Source organism: Notothenia rossii, assembly GCF_949606895.1.
Source record: "Notothenia rossii genome assembly, chromosome: 12".
NCBI lineage: Eukaryota > Metazoa > Chordata > Actinopteri > Perciformes > Nototheniidae > Notothenia > Notothenia rossii.
In genome coordinates, this window is record NC_136911.1 from 17,332,231 (window position 1) to 17,354,730 (window position 22,500).

General features: G+C 40.0%; 1 protein-coding gene and 1 long non-coding RNA gene across 2 annotated transcripts in view; one reads left to right on the top strand and one right to left on the bottom strand.

Annotated features, from left to right (window-relative positions):
- Positions 1-22,500, top strand: part of LOC307026289 — a 340,364-nt gene that overhangs the window by 123,997 nt on the left and 193,867 nt on the right. The window lies entirely within an intron of this gene.
- LOC307026419 (sodium channel protein type 2 subunit alpha-like) overlaps positions 1-22,500 on the bottom strand; it is a gene marked incomplete at its 3' end in the record, with an annotated part of 38,305 nt that overhangs the window by 15,261 nt on the left and 544 nt on the right. Inside the window, exon 1 of the mRNA XM_079661804.1 lies at positions 22,469-22,500. This exon is cut by the window's right edge and continues 544 nt beyond it. The remainder of the gene's footprint in view (positions 1-22,468) is intronic.

Below are 22,500 nucleotides of genomic sequence, written 5' to 3' on the forward strand. Positions count from 1 at the left end.
AAGAGGTAGAAAACACCAAAATGACCAAGAGCACAAAGAGAAGTGGAGGAAAACAAGGAGAGAAAAAGAGGAAAGATGCAAATGGAAAGGAAAGAGTCAAAAAAGGGAAAGAAGAAAGTAGAAGATGGGTAAAGAGGAAACAAGAGGGAGGAGACCAAACACAGGATGAGAAGTAGAAAAGGGCAGAGAAGCAGAAAAGAAAACTGGAAGATGATAAAACCAAGGAAAGACAAGGAGAGAGGAGGAACATTGATATGGGGCTGAAATATTCAAAAGAAAAAGGAAAGAGTAGGAGAGAGAAAGAAAGGCATGAAATAAAAGAAGTGAAGATAAGTTAGATGAAAAGATAAGATGCTAAAATACCACCAAAAAAAAATAACAAAAGGAAAGACCAGAGAAATGAAAAAGAAGCAATTAACATAACGTGGGAAAAGAGGGGAAAAGAGGAAGTAGAAAAAAAGATGAAAAGAAGTAAAGAACAAAGAGGAAACAATAAGGAGAAGAAAAGACAAGAAGAGTAAAAGAAAAGAAGGGCAAACGAGAGAAGAGAGGTCTTGAATTAACCAGCAGCTTCTCTGTCATCAGCTGCTGATTTTAGAGAACTACCCTACATAAGACACACACACACACACTCAGACAGACACACACACACACACACACACACACAGACACACACACACACACACACACACACACACACACACACACACACACACACACACACACACACACACTCAGACAGACACACACACACACACACAGACACACACACACACACACACAGACACACACACACACACACACACACACAGACACACACACACAGACACAGACAGACAGGCGGCATTGTGGGTAATTAGCACCATCATGTCCAAAAGCAGCGGAGAGAGAGGAGCTGAAAATGTAAATCTGCATGAAGAGACTTCTTCTGTTTGACTGCAAGTATGCTCCTATCCACTTCAGACTGTGACTGTCTGAACACACGTGTGTGTGTGTGTGTGTGTGTGTGTGTGTGTGTGTGTGTGTGTGTGTGTGTGTGTGTGTGTGTGTGTGTGTGTGTGTGTGTGTGTGCGTGCGTGCGCATGTGTGTGTTTTTTAACTATTGCATTGATTTTTCCACTTGCATCTTGTCACGCAGAAGTTGCATTGACATTCTTGTTCATAATGTTTTGTACAACATCATATTCTAGATCAGGGGTGTCAAACTCAAGGCCCGGGGGCCAAATCCAGCCCGCGACTTCATTTTATGGGGCCCCACAAGAGCTTGCAAAGAATATAATGTGTTTGTTATACGGTTACATGGCGATTTACAGAAGCGCGTTGCCCATACTCGGAGCACAATGCATCTCAAATTTGAGATGCTTTTCTTTTTAAATCCTTTTGTGACATTCTCACTGAAGAGACTTGCAATTATTTGCCCTAGACTTCTGTTTTCAGACCGAGTTAATTATTAAGTTATCTGATAATAATCCAATGCAGAGGCAATGATGTAATATAATACATTATTTTATATATATTAAATATTTATTTTTATATAGTCTTAAAGTTACAGCCGGCCCTTTGAGTGCAACCATAATGTGAATGTGGCCCGTGATGAAATTGAGTTTGACACCCCTGTTCTAGATGAATGGCTGAGTGCGCCTGCATGTGCGCCTGCATGTGTGTGTGTGTGTGTGTGTGTGTGTGTGTGTGTGTGTGTGTATGTATGTGTGTGTGTGTGTGTGTGTGTGTGTGTGTGTGTGTGTGTGTGTGTGTGTGTGTGTGTGTGTGTGTGTGTGTGTGCGTGCGTGCGTGCGTGCGTGCGTGCGTGCGTGCGTGCGCGTGTGTGTGTGTGTGTGCGCGTGCGTGCGTGCGTGCGCGCGTGTGTGTGTGTGTGTGTGTGTGTGTGTGCTGAGCAGAAAAGGAAGCCCATGCTAGCAGGAATGACCCTGACAGAAAAGGGGGGATAAACAAAAGCCTGGCAACTACGACTGCAGCTGTTTGTTTGTTCACACACTTATACTGTAGCTGAGTGTGTTTTGTGTGTGTGGGGAGGATGTAACTTCAAACCTAACATGGCAACCCAGCAGCACCTTTCTTTTTTTAGACTTTAGTGACAGGGATGTCCCCCTTTATTTTACACTATGTGTTTTTAGCATGTGGCTAATGCTGGCCTTTGGATTCACTGAGGAAGCGCTAAGTTATATCATGAAGTCTGTTAACGATGCATGCAAAGTTCAGTTTAGGTTGCCTTCATCAGCATGCACAAAGCAGGAAGCAGTTTTACAAATAAGACAAGGTCAGTAAGTTTAACACAAATGAAGAGTGGAGTAATTATCCAGCTTTGGAGCAGAAAACAAGGTTTATGTGCATGAAAACCTTTTTTTACAAGAGAAGGAGTTTTATCCATCACATTAAGTTGCTTTAAAGTTGAATCAAAGCCAGGTTTCCTCGTCCTCATCACTTCCTCCTTTTTCTATCTGTTCCTTCTCCCTCCTTTCTACTCCTTCCTTCCTTCTTATTCAAACATGTCCCATCCCTGCTCTTATTGCTCAGATACACAGGTGTGCAACTGGCATGTAAAATGAAGGACAAAGCTATTAAAAAGGAGGTTGTCTTTGTGAATTGTTTTAATAAAGATAATGGGCAGCGTGCACTGAAGTGTCCCTCTCTCATATATCACCACATTTGGCTGCAGACTCTTTGCTAAGTGTTGTTTAAGGTCCGGTTTGTGCTGCAGGAGTGTTTGGCTCTGCGGGTGGAGGGAGAAACGCTCTCTGCTTCCCCCAAAAGAGCCACCTCTCAGCTGGGGTTACACGGCGAGAAAGCTCATATTTAGCCAAAAGACCTCCTGGCCCTGGTGAGCGGTGCTTTACACACATTCACACATTCATTATTCATCCGCTCACTCTCTTATTCACCCATTTGCTTTTTCCCTTCGGTCAGAGTTTCGTGTGTTGCCCTTCAAACATTCACCGACCTGAACACTTAGAGGAACAAAGAAACATAAAAAAAGAAAGCTGAAGACGCTGAGGTCAGAGGTCAAAAAGTCCTTAGAATGTTTTGAGAGTACAGAAAGTTCTATAATAGTCCATTCATAAGCCCTGCATCCAGATGTTAACGAGATAAAGTGCATCGGTCTCTTCTTCACATTACTTCCACCTCACTTCCTCCTTGTCCTTTTCTATGTGTTAGTTCTCTCTATTTTAATCCTCCCTGTTTTATTTTGCTTCTCCTCACTTCCTATTCCTTCTCTCATTCAGGCCTAATGCCTTCCCTCACCTCCTTCTCCTCTTATATGTTATTTTCCTCTCCATCCTCCTTCTCCCATTAACTTCCTCCTTTATTTATATTATTTTCCTATCTGTTTATTCCATTTCTTCTCCCCTTTACTTCCACCTATAGCCGCGTTCACTCCGGAGTACTTTTCCCACTTTAGTTCCGATATAGTTCCGAAATGTCGCGTTCAGACCAAAAAGAGCCGGAACTAAAATTAGTTCATGAGAACCTTTTTACCCCCTTTTCCATCCCTGCTAGAGAGTAGGGACTCTCATGCGGCTCTCTTGTGAGAAAAGAGCTATATTTCTGATTGGCTGGGCGGATTGCAAACCACGCCCAGTAAAACTCAAAAAAAGTGTTGTGAAGCCACCATTTTATTATCCTCGCATTAGCATTATTAGCATTAGCATTAGCCCAGCGCAGAAGCGGCAGCTTCTACTGAAGCCAGTCCCCAACTCCGGGGACTTCCGGTCGGGGATTTTGGGCGGCAGTATACGCCGTGAAGTTGTTTGCGGCCTGCCAGTAAACCCAAAGCAGAAGAAGAAGAAGTGACGTCAGCGGTTTCATTTGCCTAATCCACCCCCAGGGACTTATTCCGGTGTGAACGCGATCTGTACTTAGTTCATCAGAACTAAAGAGTTCTGATGAACTAAGTTCTCATGAACCTTTGTGGGAAAAGTACTGCAGTGTGAAAGCGCCTATTAATTTCCTCACTCCCTCCTCCCAACTCCTCCTCTTCTCTTCTCTTCTCTTCTCTCTGTTATTTTCTCCTCCTCCTCCTCCTCCTCCTCCTCCTCCTCCTCCTCCTCCTCCATGCATATCTGTCATTCCACCTCTCCTGTGTCAGCGCTCTGTCGCTCAGCTGTCACTTTTAAACTGGGACACACACACAGTCACACACTCAGAAAATTATCAGCCTGTGGCTCATGAGGCCTCCCGTCTTTCACCGCACGATGTTGTTTCAGCCACTCTCACACCACACAGACACACACACACACACACACACACACACACACACACACACACACACACACACACACACACACACACACACACACACTGTGGACTCCAATGAAGGGACAACGCTAAGTGTAGGTATTATTAGAGCACTGTTAGGTACCACGCACACACACACAACTTACTGACAGGGGGCCCGTTGCAGTGTGTGTGTGTGGTGTGTGTGTGTGTGTGTGTGTGTGTGTGTGTGTGTGTGTGTGTGTGTGTGTGTGTGTGTGTGTGTGTGTGTGTGTGTGTGTGTGTGTGTGTGTGTGTGTGTGTGTGTGTGTGTCAGTCTACATGGTCTCTAATATCAGAGCTCAAAGATCAAAGGTATTAAAGTATGGAAGAAATATAGATAAAAAGTAGAAAGGGAGAAGGGAAGGAAGGAAGGAAGGAAGGAAGGAAGGAAGGAAGGAAGGAAGGAAGGAAGGAAAGAAAGAAAGAAGGAAGGGAGGAAGAAATGAAGTAAAGAAAAACTGATAGAAGTTAATAATCACTCTTTGCTGCAACAAGTATTCAATTAATAGAACATCACTTACTTAGAAAATCTGCTTAAACAAACATGTCTTCTTTGGACAGAATCGCAGCCTCATCACCACACACACACAAACACACACACACACACACACACACACACACACACACACACACACACACACACACACACACACACACACACACACACACACACACACACACACACACACACACACACACACACTGACGGGTGACTGACAGCTGTGAACGTCTGTGTGTCACAAACATTAAATAGAGTGACACCTCACTGATACTGATCATTTCTGATGTCTCTCTTTATCTCTTTGAATATCGCTTTGTCCTATTGTGACGTCACTCTTTTTCTCTGGTATTATTTATTCTGTCAGTAACAGGAAGTTACTTTAATTTAAAAAGATATATCAATACAGATTTTTTTCAAGCTAAAAAGTTTATACAATTATTAGATTTATGAGTCTAAAAACTCCACTGCATGTGTGCTTATGTGAAAGATTTGTATTTATTTATTTGTCTATATTCACAACTATTAAATAAACTCTGCAATCCAATACATTAAAACGTGCAAATATGTGTGTATGTCCTCTTATTTCAAACTCATATGGAGGTAATCTCCCAGAGAGGCCAGCTTTAAGCCTCGTCATTGCTCAGTCTCTCACACACACACACACACACACACACACACACACACACACACACACACACACACACACACACACACACACACACACACACACACACACACACACACACACACACACACACACACACACACACACACACACACACACACACACACACACACACACACACACACACACACACACACACACACACACACACACACACACACACACACACACACACACCTTCATTAGGCATCAATATTCAGGTTCATTTTAATTTAGCACGAAAGGAGGTCAGACACGCGAGCTCATCACCCTGTTATAGCTTCGTCATGCGTGCTCACACACACACACTCCCACTCAAACACTTGCACGTACACACACACACACACACACACACACACACACACACACACACACACACACACACACACACACACACACACACACACACACACACACACACACACACACACTCACACCAGTCATTCTGCTCTAGTTGTGCAGCAGATAGTGGAAAAGGCTGTAAATGGACTGCAGCCGTCACAGTCTGACTGACTGGAGAGAGAGGAAGTGAAGAAAGTCAAAGAAGTAAAGGAAGTAAAGGAAGCAAAGGAAGTGAAGAAGTTGAAGGAAGTAAAGAAAGTAAAGGGAGTGAAGGAAGTGAAATAAAAGTATTCAGAGATTTAGGGAACTTGATATTTTGTTTATTTCCGACAGATAACCATGAAATATAGTGGTCCTTTTGGTAACTTCAGGTAACCCATGGTAACCCACAACTGTATAACAACCTTTTCTATGAGAAACATTTAAATACTATTGCAACATACAACAATAACAACAACAACAACAACAACAATGTACTACAGAACTATGGCAGGAGCAGGATCTTCTAAATTACCTCTGTTTTAACACTGTATGCAAGTAGAGGCAATAGTGTTCAATTTAATTAGAGTGTACTACTCTCCTACAATTAAAAGTTTGGATACGATATTTGACTTGAGTAAATGTGCAAAGGTAAACAAAAAAGGTACTAATAGCGCATAATATCTAATTTCAGGATAATGTAAAGTTGTCAAATAAATGTAGTGGAGTGAAAAGTACAATATTTACTAACAATATGTTGCCGACATTCTAAAAGTACAAGAACCTAAATTATGTATCAAAGGATAGTATTTTAGTATACTTCACTGAGTTTTTCAGTTTAAGAAGTCAAGCGGTGGTTTTTATATTGTTTTTTTCTGACAAAGTTGTTCGTGTATATACTCTTACAAAATAGACTAAGAAGAGCGGATTTCCTTTCCGACAAGGAAAAATGACTAACTGTAGAAGCCACGTCTGTATACATTTCTTAATGAAGATTTACAAAAAATGTTCTGCACAACACGTAGTTGATCAAGTAAAATATATAGTATGACATGTAAGTAAGTAACTAAGTGTGTGTGTGTTTTTTTACTCTGCTCTCATCACAAACCTGGCATGACAATGATCAGCTTAATAGGCTTTCTATTGATTCTGCCTGTCTGTTCACAAACACACACACACACACACACACACACACACACACACACACACACACACACACACACACACACACACACACACACACACACACACACACACACACACACACACACACACACACACACACACACACACACACACACACACACACACACACACACACACACACACACACACACACACACACACACACACACACACACACACACACACACACACACACACACACACACACACACACACACACACACACACACACACACACACACACACACACACACACGCACAAACACACAGCGACCCAGTTAGATTTATCCTAGTTGAGTCTCTCTCCTCCCCACCTTGTCTCTTCAATTCTGTTATTCCTTCCGTGCGTGCGTGCGTGCGTGCGTGTGTGTGTGTGTGTGTGTTTCATGCTGTTCTCTTGTTCCTCTCCCTGTCGTCCCTTGTGGCTGATTAAATCAGTTTCTATTAGTCTCTCTCTGTCAACATTCTGCCCGTGTTTGGATTCAAATCTCCTGTTTGTCTGGATTTTTACTTACATTTTATATTTTGTTTTTAAATCACATGAAGCATTTTTGGTTGAATTGACATTAAGATTAGTCAAATTAAACAGTAAAGTTGGACTCCAATAATTGTATAACATTCTTGCCGCAATTTATAGTTGTTATTAGGTCTTATATTCTACCACACTTAAATAAATTAAGTTTTCAGTCCTCATACTAAAAAGTGTCCTCTACAAAAAGTCTGATATATCAAGAAAACGATATTCCTTCTCCGATAAATGTTTAGTAACACGTGGTTAGGTTTAGGCAACAAAAGCTCTCAGTGAGGTGTAGGAAATGATTGTATTTTGGGTTTAAATAACTACCAAATTGGGGTCACCTCACCTAAATACTCGAGTCACGTAACAAACCAATTTCGGTTTCACAAGCGACACTAACGCGGTCTTGTTTGCAGTTTTTTCGACTCACATGTCCCAACGGCCTCTAGCCAAGGCAGATTTCTTCGCTCTTTATGCTTCCTACTTTAAAATGATGTTGGAAGTAGGAAGTCATTACTGGAAATTCTTAAGAACCAAACAAGAATTACAATTGTAAGCCTTTGCCTCTGTCCATAATGTCATTAATGTTTCCTATTAGTCATCTGTGAGCAATAGTCGTAATTATCATATGATTTCTTGAGTTACGCCCGAAAGGGTTTTTTGTGAGGTCACTGACATTTACTTGTAACCACCAAATGTCAATCAGCTCGTTCTTGGGTCCTAGTTGAAGTGTTGGCCAAATTTGAAGAGAATTTGCCCAAAGCTTTCCTGAGATATTGCATCGCTAAATGGGATGCACATATGAAAGGGACAGACAAGTAAAAAAGATAATAATAATAGTAATTTAAAAAATAACTGTGAAACCAACAAAAAGAAAAACTGGAAAAGGATGTGTAGTACAGATAAAGATAAATCAACAAGTCCCTTGGACCAAAGGAGGTAGCCAGTAGAAGGAATCCAGTAGAACAACAAACCAGAGGAGAAACCCAACAGACTCTTCTAACCTCTAATTCTCTGGCCAATTTTACTTAATATTTCCATACAAAGGAAACGCGGTTCTACAATTCTTGTGACGTGGGAAACAAGTATTGACAACACTGAAACTACAACCTGACAAATGGTTAAATTAATCAAATTGTTTTCATATGGATGGTCAGAACACGTTTAATTAATAAACAGTTGCATGCGACACATAAAACTTAATGATCAGAGGTTCACATTGATGACATAAAAAAAAGTAAACGATCAAAGACTAAGCCTTAACCAGCATAGCGTAAGTAACAGTGTTTTCCTTTTCCTTGGATGCACACACACCAAACACAAACACACACACACACACACACACACACACACACACACACACACACACACACACACACACACACACACACACACACACACACACACACACACACACACACACACACACACACACACACACACACACACACACACACACACACACACACACACACACACACACACACACACACACACACACACACACACACACACACACACACACTGCAGTGATACAAGGCCATGTCAGGAGTGTGTAGGGGAGCTGATGGATGATGTGCAGGACGCAGCATCGTCTGACTGACTGTTTCCTGTCTGCTGTTAAACCAGTAAACAGATGAAGCCGCACACCAGCCCAAGGACGCCTTCTAACTAACACACACACACACACACACACACACACACACACACACACACACACACACACACACACACACACACACACACACACACACACACACACACACACACACACACACACACACACACACACACACACACACACACACACACACACACACACACACACACACACACACACACACACACACACACACACACACACACACACACACACACACACACACACACTGGCCTTGTCTATCACATGCTGATGAACATGGAAGTCTGTCATTGATCTTTCTCTCTCTTAGTTCATTATCTCTGATCATCTTCTGAAGTTGTCTGTTTTTGAGAGACTCAAAACTGCTCGCTCCGAGAGGAACACAAATGTGCACAAAAACGTTGGACCAAAACATGCATTGTGCAAGATCTCATCTGTTTTCATGTGGATGGTAATGCGTTCAGACATGTTTTAAAAGATATCTTTGCACATGAGGACTAGGTTTAGCAAAGTCTCTATAAAAAGAAGAGTTTTAAAGAGTTTTATCTCAACGGGTCATTGAATCCTGCTCTCCTCTGCACTGTTTCCTTCCTCGGTGGCAAAGCAGCAAATCCTCCACAGATTCAGCAACTCTCACATCAGACGGATTCATGTTGAAGGATAAACTCGTCTGATGTTAAAAAATCCTTGGCCTCAAAAAAGCCAAACATTGCTTTTGGTTTCAGCATTTTGGATTGGATAAAAAAAGCTCTAAGAAAATGTTTACTACAATTCATACAAGTTTGTAGAAGTTCTCTCATCCTTATCCGTAAAAATACAAATACATTGATTGTAAAATTACTAAAGTACAAGTACACAAGTGTGATCAGGTACTTAACATATAAAATTAAAAGTTGTCCTTGTGAAAAATGTATTTTTAGTCTCTATTATGTGATGATAGAGTATTATATAATTCTGTAAGGGCGTTTAAATTTACTTTGTCAACGTTAATTCAATTTAAGATCATTTCAGATAATACTTTTGAAATGCTGGTTTTATTAGGCATACATACTTCGTCGAGTAGAGGTATTAAGTAGCATAAAAGGGAAATATTCAAGTACAAGTATGAAAAAAAAGTACTTTTGTAGAGTAATTGATTAAATGTACTTATATATATTACATTTAGACTTTAATCCAAAGGAAATTACAACAAGTGCAATTGACCATAAAGACACAGAATAGCAAGAATCCTGCAACTAACTAACTGTTTTTAATAAGCCAGACTATCTTAAGTGCTAGTGCATTAGCTTCACGATTTCGCTCCAGATGTGTGTGTATGTGTTCCCTGTCCGACATGGCAGCTGTGGGTAGCATGTTAGCTACGATCAATAAATGCTAATGATTTTTGTTGCTATGAACCAGCAGCAGCTTATTCTGGTCCTGAGGGACGAGCAGCTAACTTATCCTCGAAACTGACCACGACCCCAAGACGACCCCGTTATTACACAAACACACACACACACACACACACACACACACACACACACACACACACACACACACACACACACACACACACACACACACACACACACACACACACACACACACACACACACACACACACACACACACACACACACACACACACACACACACACACACACACACACACACACACACACCTGCTAAAGGCTGTTCATTACCACCAACAAGGACAACTAATGAACAGCTACCGCATTTATCTGTCGTTTGAAAATGGTTTTGTTTGGTTTTAACATGTGCTGACATATTGAGCCTACAAAGGGTGTTTTTTAATATATTAACCCTTATTATTGTGGCTTTCATTTCCTTAGAATTAATAATATTAGAATGCCTGAGAATGATTATTATTACTTCCTGTTAAGCCCCGAGCCTGTTTTTCAGGTCTCAGGCTCGAAAATGACATTCCCAGAACAACTGACCATATCTTCCCTTCTAAAAGGGTTAAATTAATAATCTTTTTTCTCAAAGCAAGGTTACACCTGTGAGTTGGATGTAGAAGTCTCAGAATCAATATAGATGTTTTTATTTTAAAGTAAATTCAGATTGAACACAGTAAAACAATGTAAATTATTGTGTCCGTCCAAAAATAAAAAATTACTTATAGTGAAAACCTCCCTTGAATGATGGGATGGTAGACTAAAAGCTTTAGGAATCCAAACTACAACATATAATAAGTACCCTGTATCAAGATTGATGCAAAACAAGTGAAATTTGACCTTTTTAAGAGAGATTTAGCAACAAAAAAATGACTTCTGGGGTCATTTGGGTGGATTTGACCTATCTCTGGCCGCCCTTGCTCGATTTTGCTGATTGACATCTCTTTCTAACCGTCAAAGTCAATGGAATCGATCTTATTTGGTAATGTGTGTGTGTGAGACTGACGAATAGCCAAAACCGGAAGCTGCGATAACTCTGGTGGCTACCATTAGCAGCTAACTTTTACTCTCCTATTTTTACATAAAAATTGAATTATGGATTATAAATAAAAACAATTATTCCAAAGAAAAATTATCAATCTATGGATCAACCGATTCAGCCGCGTTTTTTCTCGTTTTAATGCCATTGAATAAGTCTTTTGATCAGATTGACAGCTAAGGTGAGACTATCTCCCGTAAAAGCTACGTAAAGGTACGTGTTGGGATGTCTGTGTTTGCTTCCCCTGTCGCGAGTTCGGATCACTCAGTGATGATACAATACCTAAATGATCTGTGGAACCTCAGCTTTAATCGGATATCTTGTATCTGCAGCTACGATAAGTAATAAGGGTATCTTTTATCTTGAGTTCTGTGCCAAAGTGCGTTAGCATTTTTCGCTCAGGGGTCATTTAGATGCTTCTTATGAGACTTGTGTTTTGTTTTGGTAAAAATGGTTTGTATCATCAGTTAGCTGAGATTATTCCCGTTAATCTGGTATAACACATTAATAGGTTCTTAAATATTAAGATCCCCTGAGACACAGTGTCATGAACAAAAAAAACAAAAGTACCCTCCGAGGGGGACCTTGGGGCTTAACAGGTTAAATGCCCTATTAAAGAAAATCTTAAATTTGACTTTATTTTCTGTCTTTAAAATTGTCGATTGACACAAATGTGCAATAGCTTTAATATTCTTTTTGATTCAAATGTGTTTTTTTACTGGTTTTTTTTATGTTAAAGGACACTGACCAGAGAGGTTGTTGTTGATTCTTCACTTTTCTCCTGATTATTGAGACTACCAATTGATGGGAACATCTTTATAGAACATCCTATTGTATAGGCTAATCATGTTATTTAATGTTTAAACGTGACGACTGCTGAGCTAAAGGTCTTATTGAGCAGCAGTCCTATTAAGACACTTGTGGCAAACCAGTGGAGTATTTACTGACAGATTTTATCTTGTAAAACAAAACGTTAAATCTCTTCAGCTTGTCTTCACCACATAGCTTATTTCAGGCTTTTAATGGAAAACACATTCAAACAACCATTGACTTGACCAGACGAGGGGGCCAGCAGTGCTAAAATGCTGACTCATTTCAGGGTTCAGTGCTTATTCCGGCAGCATTGTGCAGTTTTCAATCACCTGAAGTTCTCTGGAAACCTCTGAATGATGATCGGAGAGACAGCCAGGAGAAAACTGATCGACCTCGGACAAAACAAGACCAACGCCATTCTGCTGAGACACCTCCAGAAAAAAAACAGGAGCTTAAAAATACCAAAGTACCAATCACCCGCATTACTGGCAACTGATCCCCCTCCGATACTTTCAAATATAATCTCAGACGCAGACACTAATCACGAGCCGCTTTTTATTCATGACGGCTTTATAGTTATTGCTCTTCCTGCATCTCCTCCAGATAATAAACATAAGTGCTTTGATATGTTGTGCAAACAGAAAGGTCAAATGGAGAGAGGGGAAAGTAAAGGATGGAGTCAGACATTAGAGTTTTTATCGTGCCATCAATATAGGATTTGATAGTTATCGATGTCCTTGTTATGTTTCCCTTTATGTACCATAGCGCACTCTAAGGCCAGATATATGATGTATATTTACAGATAGGAGAGCCATTTAAAAAGTGAGGACAACAAGAAGTTCCTCTAAAAACCGTCACATGTTCATTAAAATACCTTTTAAACAATGGTTGCCATCTTAAAACAAAAACTTTTAATCAGCTGTTTCAACAAAAAACGTAAACTAACAATAATAAACTGAAACCAAAACCCACCAAAATGATTCACTTCAACTTATCTCCATTCCGTGAAACCATCCTTCCTTGTTCATTGTTTCCTGAATATCCACTTTTACAAATTCATTGGTTTCAGAAAATGTATTAAACTCATTCACTTGCAGCAACAAGTGCGTTAGAATCAAGCAGTAAACACAAAAACAAAATACTTTAATAACCAGAAAATCTGATTAAATGTAAAACGAACTGCTAGAGGTTATACGCAACATTGAAAAAGGTACATTTGTTGAGCATTGTTGAGTATTTGGTGGTAGCATCCCTGCAGCTTTTGTAGGAACAGTTAAAGAGCAGCTGAGGTTTGGAGGATCATAAAACTATAAACAGTCCGTTGTATAAAAGAGGGCCATTTTGAAAACTGAGTGAAGGGATTTAAAATCTGAGAAACACCTGAATGCACCACAGGTGGAGGATTTATTATGGCTTGAAATCTCGGTTTAAGTTTATAATAATTATTCAATTAATGTTAGGGTTTTTGACTGGAAGGAAGCAGGAAGAGAAGAAGACAAGGAACCAGAAGACAAAGAAGCAGCAGGTGTGGAGAAGTGTCCTTGATAAATCCTGAGAGTCTCCAAGGTCAGCTGTTTTTTGCTTTAAAAACAGAAACAGCAAAGATTAACAAGGATCCTAACATTTTTTGGGAATTATTTGTGCATTTTCCGACACTGAGTGGAAACTTAAAACAAAAATGTTTCTAAATATAGATTTTAAAAAAGCCAAACCAAAAATGTAATAACAATTGAGGTATTTCAGAAAAGGGGGCGGAGTCAGTGTCATGACATTTCAATATTTGTCTTTTGTTGAATGCAGTTATATGAGTTGTGATTTTCTATACCCATTTTTAGTTAACAATTATTGTATCTAAAAAAAAAAGATTCAATAGGTATAGTTTTGCTCACATTGACACACTCATGGACTCATGGACTTGTGGATTACATTTTCTGCATTCCATTTTATAATACCACATGATATACAACATAACCTCTCAATATCATGTGTAATTTAATCTTTAAACTAAATGTGTTTTTCTCTCTATGGTTTTTGTTCCAAAGTTGTTAATCAACTAAGTTCTATCTTATCTCTTCTTTGGTTCTGGTGTTTTTTTTTACTTTGAACTTTTCCTACATCCATCCCTATTAAGTGCCCCGTGTTTTAAATCATAGTATTAAAGAGGGATTAACAGAGAGAGGAAATAAGATTTAGAAGTGATTGAAAAACCCCAAAGTCTCTACTGTAATCAGACTGCACCGGGGTCGCTATGGGTGTTTCTATTGCTATGGTTACAGGGGGGTTGGTGGACGAGTGAAATCAAAAGGGGTGTGTGTGTGTGTGTGTGTGTGTGTGTGTGTGTGTGTGTGTGTGTGTGTGTGTGTGTGTGTGTGTGTGTGTGTGTGTGTGTGTGAGTTTCTGCAATTCGATGATTTTGTGTTGATTAGGAAGCAGACACATCCAAAGTGTGTGATTGAGAACTCTGCACCTCTGAGGCAATAAAACACACACACACACACACTAACACACAGACACTAACATAGTTACACACACTCCCTAATGAAAAGATGGAAGAATATTCTGTCACCACCTTCCCCTTTATACACACATTGCTCCACACACACACATGGAGGCATGTGGGTGACCCGATGTGCGCTTGATTTATGCTCCCAGACACTTGAGGAGAAGTGGACAGTGAGCGGGTCGAGATAAATCAGATGCTTTTGCTGCAAGGCGTCGAAAAATCCACAACACCTCTCCATCACACAACTAAAGACATCACACAGTGACCTCTGACCTCTGACCTGCAGGCCCACTGTTGCACGAGGTGTTGGGAGTTGAGAAACACGGGAACATACAGAAGAGTACTAGGGGCAGAAAAAAGGAGCAAAATTAGAAAGATTTCCTACGGTTTGGCTTTTCGAATAAAGTTGGAATGTTGAGAACAAAGACGAAATGTCAAGAACAGGGTCAAAACGAAAGGAATAAAGTTACAGTGTGAAGAATTAAGTCAAAAAGAGAATAAAGCCAAAGCATTGACAATGCAAATCTAAATGTTGAGAATAAAGTAACAAAACAACAAAAAAAAGTTTTGTGATTATGTCATTTTTATCCATTAATAATACAAATGATGGTGCATTTGAGCCTGACGAATGGAGGAAACGTGACCCTGTGCCTAAATAAAAACATGTTTAAGGATTTCAAATCAAAATCAAATCAAGTTTTATTTATATAGCACATTTAAGAGCGATTTTTGGTCGAGCCAAAGTGCTGTACATGTAATAAAAACACATAATTACAATCACAATAAAAGACAATAATTTACAACCGAAATATAAAAAACAAAAACACAGGGAATAGTCAGGTGTCATGCTCCGCTCTGACTACAAGGCCAGGGAGAAGAAGTGAGTCTTTAGTGAGGATTTAAAAACCCCTAGGGTCTGGGCCGACCTCACATGGAGGGGCAGAGTGTTCCAGAGCCTGGGGCCAGCTGCTGAGAAGGCTCGGTGCCCTCAGGTTTTGAGCCTGGTCTTGGGCACTATCAGCAACAGCTGGTCAGCAGACCTTAAAGCTCTGGCTGGGGTGTAGCGCTGGAGGAGTTCGGCTATATAGGCAGGAGCCAGCCCATTTAGTGCTTAGAAAGTAAAATGATTTTAAAATCAATTCGGAACCGAATTGGAAGCCAGAATTGGGGTGATGTGGTCACGCTTTTTGTGGCCAGTCAAAAGATGTGCAGCTGCGTTCTGGACTAGCTGCAGGCATTTAATTGAGGCCTGGTCCATACCCACATACAGAGCATTGCAGTAGTCCAGTCTTGAGGTTACGAAGGCATTAATAACCCTTTCTAGGTCTTTAAAAGATAAATACGACTTGGTTTTGGCCAATAGTCTTATTTTAAAAAAGCAGGATTTGACTACGGTGCTGACCTGCTTGTCAAATTTAAAAGTGCTAGTGAAGGTCACTCCAAGGTTCAGGACAGAGGGGAGGATGTTTTCATTGAGAGAGCCCAGAATATCAACCGGAGAGGCTGGAGGTTGGGGTCCAAAAAAGATGACCTCTGTCTTGCTCTCGTTGAGGTTAAGGAGGTTTTTGCTCAGCCAGGATTGTATCTCTATCAAGCAGTCCATCAACTGCTGCAGTGAGTGTTTTACATTTGCTTTGAGAGGCAGATAGATCTGTACATCGTGTAGCAGTGAGAGGGAATATTGTGTTTAGTGAGAATTGGACCTAGGGGCAGTGTGTACAGTAAAAAGAGGAAGGGGCCCAGGATAGAGCCTTGGGGAACCCCACAGGTAAGAGGGGCTTTAGCAGAGGAGAAGGCACTTAGCTGCACTGAGAAGCTACGGTCTGTCAGGTAGGACCTGAACCATGCAAGGGCAGAGCCTGTGATGCCTGCGGGCTGTTCAAGCCATGGCAACAGGATGCTATGGTCCACAGTGTCAAAGGCAGCTGTCAGGCCTAACAGCACCAGGACAGCTGGGCTACCTGAGTTGGCGGCTAGTTTCAGTACTGTGCATAGGTTTGAAGCCAGACGGAAACTTTTCATGGATGCCATGATTTCCCTGTCTTTGTTCATCTCCTCATCTCATGCATGAAAATAAATCCTACTTCAGCAGGAGTTTGAAGGTGTGACGCATATGAAAAAGAGGTTTCAATAAAAACAAAGAGCTACAACAACTCATTTTGATTAAGATTACCAAAATAACAAAATACATTGAATATCCTCTGGCTTTTCTTCCCATCACTGTTTTGCATCCCGATACATAATATTGTATTGTATGTGAGATTGTGCTCATAATAAGAATTGCATATTTTCCTAAGAGTTCAGTCTGCAGCTTTCTGCTTTATGTTTCTTTGCAAACTCACTTTCTAACACTGATGGCTGTCAGAGCTCCTTTAAAGCTGACACATGCTGCTCTATGGTATTTTCTTTCATGTGACTCATGGCTGCAGCTGCTTTTTCTTTTAAACCACAGTCCAAACAAATATTTATAGTTTTGCCAACATAATTGATATAACTGGGCTACAAGTACACAGCAGTAAGTAATACCGTTTACTTCCATTCAGAAAAGTACTATTTGAATGTATTTCTGAGTAAGTAGTAGTTGTGTTGTTTTGGTTTGTTCGTCAACAGAAATGTATTTAGTCATTGTTTATGCTTTATTAATGCTGATCTACTTTTCAAAAACGTATGAACATTTCTGAACTGCTGGTGACAACAGATGCTTTGGCACGATTATTTGTGGCAAAACTCTTTTAAGCCAAGGACAGCCGTGTACATCACTTTTTTGAGAATACCTTCAGAACTATTTATACCAACTCTATTGAACAAAAATAAGTATAAATAATAATGTAATATTATGCCGTTACTATTAAGTGCTTAAATAGCTAGGGATAACACATTTGGATCGACTTATTGCCGTTTAGTTCTTAGTCTACTGAGAATATTATTCAGTAAGTATTTTTGTATGATCCTTTCATGCTGCATTACTCATTTCCACGAAACGACATCTTCTATGCCACATTGTCTTCGTCAGCTGATAAAGTTCAGGTTCATATGAAACCTTTATTAAGATGTAAAGGAGCCTAAGATGAGCACAGTGTGGCAGAAAAAGAAATCTAATTTGAAATTATCATTAGGAAGAAGAAAGAAGGAGAAAGGAGGAATAAAGAAGGAGAAAGAAAGAAGATGAACTGTCTTTTTCTTTTCCAGAACAGTGCGTGTTCCTAAATGATACGTGAATTGTGCCTTTTTGATCTAAGTTAACAAGACAGATCTATTTCTTTAAATTCAGTGAATCAATTTGAGCACAAAGAGGTGAAATCTTCCCTTCTAACTTCACTTGGACACTGTGCTGACTAACGTTTCTTCAGATTTTAGCAGTGAAGCAGTTGAAGGGAGGAATGAAGGCGTCACTAACAGAGGAGGAATAACAGATAATTAAAGTGTCAGCGCTCGGGGAGAGGATCACAGATTAAAGCAGATCACTGGGCTTTCTGTCATTTCATGATACTTTATACTTCTACGCCACTGCATTTCAGAGGGAAACCTTGCAACTGTGCAGCTTTAGTTACCCTTCAATTTGTCACTGTCAACCATGTCTGTCCAGATGATTTTGAATGTTTATGATAAACTGGATTGACTTCTTCATGTGAGTCTTTAACTGAGATAAATATACAAACATTATCAGGAAAAAATGTATGAAAAAAGTGGAAAATATGTAGAAACATTTCCAAAAATGACCAAAATAAATGTCTGTACAATATCTGATATGACTAGTTACAAATATCCTGACAAATATTGTAAAAAACTGTATTCATATCAACAAGCCAAAAAGAATATATAACAAAAAATATTGGAACATTTGTGAAAAAACAGGGTTCCGATAAGGGATCGTCACAAAACTGAAAATAGAGCAGTTTTCTGATAAACAATGTCCTAAAAATATGTAAAACATGGATGAAAACTCTCCAAGAAATGTGAACAATGTCTGTGAGGAATACACGAAACAAATCTAACGTTTGATTATCTTGTAAAATGTGATGCATTGCTGTAGATTAAACTAGACACGAGTATATAAAGGAGTTAAAAACATCTACAGAAGTGAAGTGTTGCAGTCTTGTTCTTGCGTTTAATGTAAACATGGTTTTTTCCCTTAAATGTAATTGAGAATGCGCGTTAGATGAAAGGAACTTAATGATATAGTTGACAGTGATTAACTATTCTATGTCTGGAGACAAAAGAATGACATGTAACCCTTAGTTCAGGGAGAAGCAGGTGATGTCGATCTATAAAGAATACCTTGAAAAGTTCTTGTTTTCAAAAAGGGACAATAATGTTCCCGTCACAAGCTCTTGTCACATCTACCAGGATATGACACGAATGTTTGAGTCTTTCATTGGAGTTAATAGCCATGAATTCAAACTGAAGACACACAAAAACAAATGAATGTGAAGCAAACACGGATTGCACGCTCTCAGGAGAATTTCACTCTCAGGTTTCAAACTCTGCTTCACAAAGGTTGCAGATAAAAAGCTGGAGGACGGATGTTCCTCGTCCGTCACACAGCAGCTCGTGTTGTCTCAGTGCCGTGCAGCAAAGGTCAGGCTGCTGCTCACACACTGAACAAACAGCACAACACTGTGTGGGGCTTTCAGCTCTACACAACACGCACACACAAATAAATGTAACGCATGCGAGGCAGGCGGTGCAGCGGGACACCTGTTGCAGCAGGGCGGTGTTGAAACAGCTACAGCCTGAAATCACTGCTCTCCACACACACACACACACACACACACACACACACACACACACACACACACACACACACACACACACACACACACACACACACACACACACACACACACACACACACACACACACACACACACACACACACACACACACACACACACACACACACACACACACACACACACACACACACACACACACACACACACACACCTTTAATCAAAGGGTGTACCAACTCAGACTGACACACAGCTTAATAACGCTGCAGGAGGCTGGAGGAATAAGATGTTCAGCTGCTGAAGTCACAGGGAAACGCAGGTCACAGTGGCTCTATGTGCAATACTTCCCAACTGATAAATGCTGAATTTCCATTGAAATATTCTAGTGGAAAAGTGTGTCCTACTCGTTTGATGAGTAACACAATGCTGAATTCATTTGGAGTCTCCTGCCATGAAAGCTCTTGAAGATAAATGAGAGTATAGGCAACATGTTTTACTCAGCGACAGAAAAGGTTGTTTGGTTATAAAACACTGGTTGGACAGTAACAGGAGAATGTTGGGAAAAAGTTGTCTTTTTTTTTAATTGAATCTTAATAACTTGGTTAAGCTTAGTAAACAATCATAGTTTAGACTACAATAAGTATGTTTGCTGCGTATGCAAGTAATGTTTGTTTGAAAGTGAACGTGGACTTTTGGGTTCCTGCAGGGCTTCCTCTTTTTTCCCGTTGTAATTACTACAGCCACTAGAGGTCACCACCTATTAATTAACGCAAATATTGACGCAACATGCTGTTTGCAAAGACCACCTTAATGTCCTTTTTTTTGGTGGGGGAAACGCAATGCCTTTTAACGCAATGATTTGATTGTAAACCCAAATACCTTAAATATGAATGCAGTAGTCAAAAGTCCAAACACACTTCGCTCTCATTTTGGGGGGGAAAACCGGTTTACCAGCTAAAATCCAAATGGTTTATATGCATACTGTGCTAAAACGTTTCACCCAAGGATATGCAATCATGCACATCAATTTGTCTTAAAATCTTGCAAAATTAGGGAATCTTTAAACATTCCCGGATTCACTGCTGCATTACTAAAGTTTGTAATAAATGATATACAAATCTTTGGGTGACAGCAGATTCTTCATATTGGCTGTTTAAACATTCACGCCTTTCATTCCCAATACATAAAAGCATATGCAGCGCTGCTCACCTCCTGCGGAGTTGCTTCAAGTTGAAGGTGAGTCGGATATGTTACAGTGAGCTTTGCGTCTTTGTTGTGTCAATCTTTCAACACATTTACGTCTCTTATTTGACAAAAACCTTCTAAACAGGAGGAAAACAAGCCATTTATTCAAAGAAATGAAGTGGATGCTGAACAGGAAGAAGCATCGTCTCTGATCTACCACATCCTTTCTTCCTTCCCTCTATTGTCATTCATCCTCATGTCCTCCGTTCCTTTCTTCCTTGTGTCCTACCTTGCCTCCTACCCACTCCCTGATCTCCCCTCTTACAGGCTGCAACCAAATGGAGAAATGGAGCAAATGTATCTCTCATTTTTCAATTACGGGACCAAAGTTCCAGTTTCTCAACCGCAATTTTTGATTTCTTTTTTTTAATAAACGTTCACCTGAGAGTCCCTGCAATCAGGATATAAGATTTAAAAAGGAGCCTTTAACTATTTTAGTATTTTCAACCAAACATGTTTGAGAAGATACACGTCTAACTGTTATTCCGTCGGTTTTTTGACATTTATGCTCTATTTTTCTTTTCTCTAACCCCTCACAAAAAGAAATAATGAAATGTAAGTATTGCATTGTGAAGAAATCTTCAGACATTAAGATCATTCCACACCAACAGTCTCTTTTAGCTAAATGTTAACATCACAAGCCTCCTCTGGTGAAGAAAATCCAAGCGGAGCAACACAGTACATCATACAAACCAAAGTATATTGCATTTTAAGAGATATTCTCCACAACACTCACAAAAAAACACTGTCAAGTGCCAAAAATGAACAGTACAGAATTATTTGAAGAGATTAATGCAATCGGAAACCCAAAACCCAAACCCAAAGCTGATAGTTCCTCAATGGCCTACACATATTATAGTGACAGGAAGTAGACATAATAGAGGGTCATGATACTAAGGTCACTTGAACGTTTGCATAATAAAAAACAAAAACACGCAGATAGGAGGATGCGACTTTGCAAAAGAGAAACAAATAATACGAATGTATTAAGTGTGCAAAGCCACCAGAGGAATATTAAAAAGAAATCCAATACCGTCAAACAGGTCAATGTTATAAAACTACAATGACTACCACTGACGCACTTGAGGAAATATTACAGGAATATTGCAGTTGTAGCCTACTAACATAACAACCTGCAGCAACTAGCCCCAAACGCATCTCCTCTTACACAAACAGTCCGGGTTAATTAATGGAAAGAGGTGGCATGGCTCGGCTCAGCACCGCACATAAAAGGTTGCATGGATACAAAAGGGTCTCTGGAGGGCAAAAGTGGCTCAAAACAGGGACGAAGAGAGAAATGTGCTTTAAAGTGTGGTTTGTGGAGTTTTCTGGTGAAAATGAACCATTTCTATCATCATATGTGCAGAAATCCGAGTTTGAGACATTTTAAATCTACTTGTATCCCCATTTAGACTAAAAACAAGCCAACATTTGGTGCCAAACGGATAAAGCTTCCCCTATGTGTATCTTTGTGAAGGATACAACTTAAACTTCTCGTTGACATTAGTGATTTTTGCAGAGTGTCGTAGGTGTTTTCCACACAACCGCTTCTTAAAAAAGGTCAGAGTTCACCCCACATAACACTCTAAACCGTAAAGCAGCAATAACAAATAAAACGCATGTACTCACATGTGAAACTCCTGCGTTAAAAACTGCGGGTT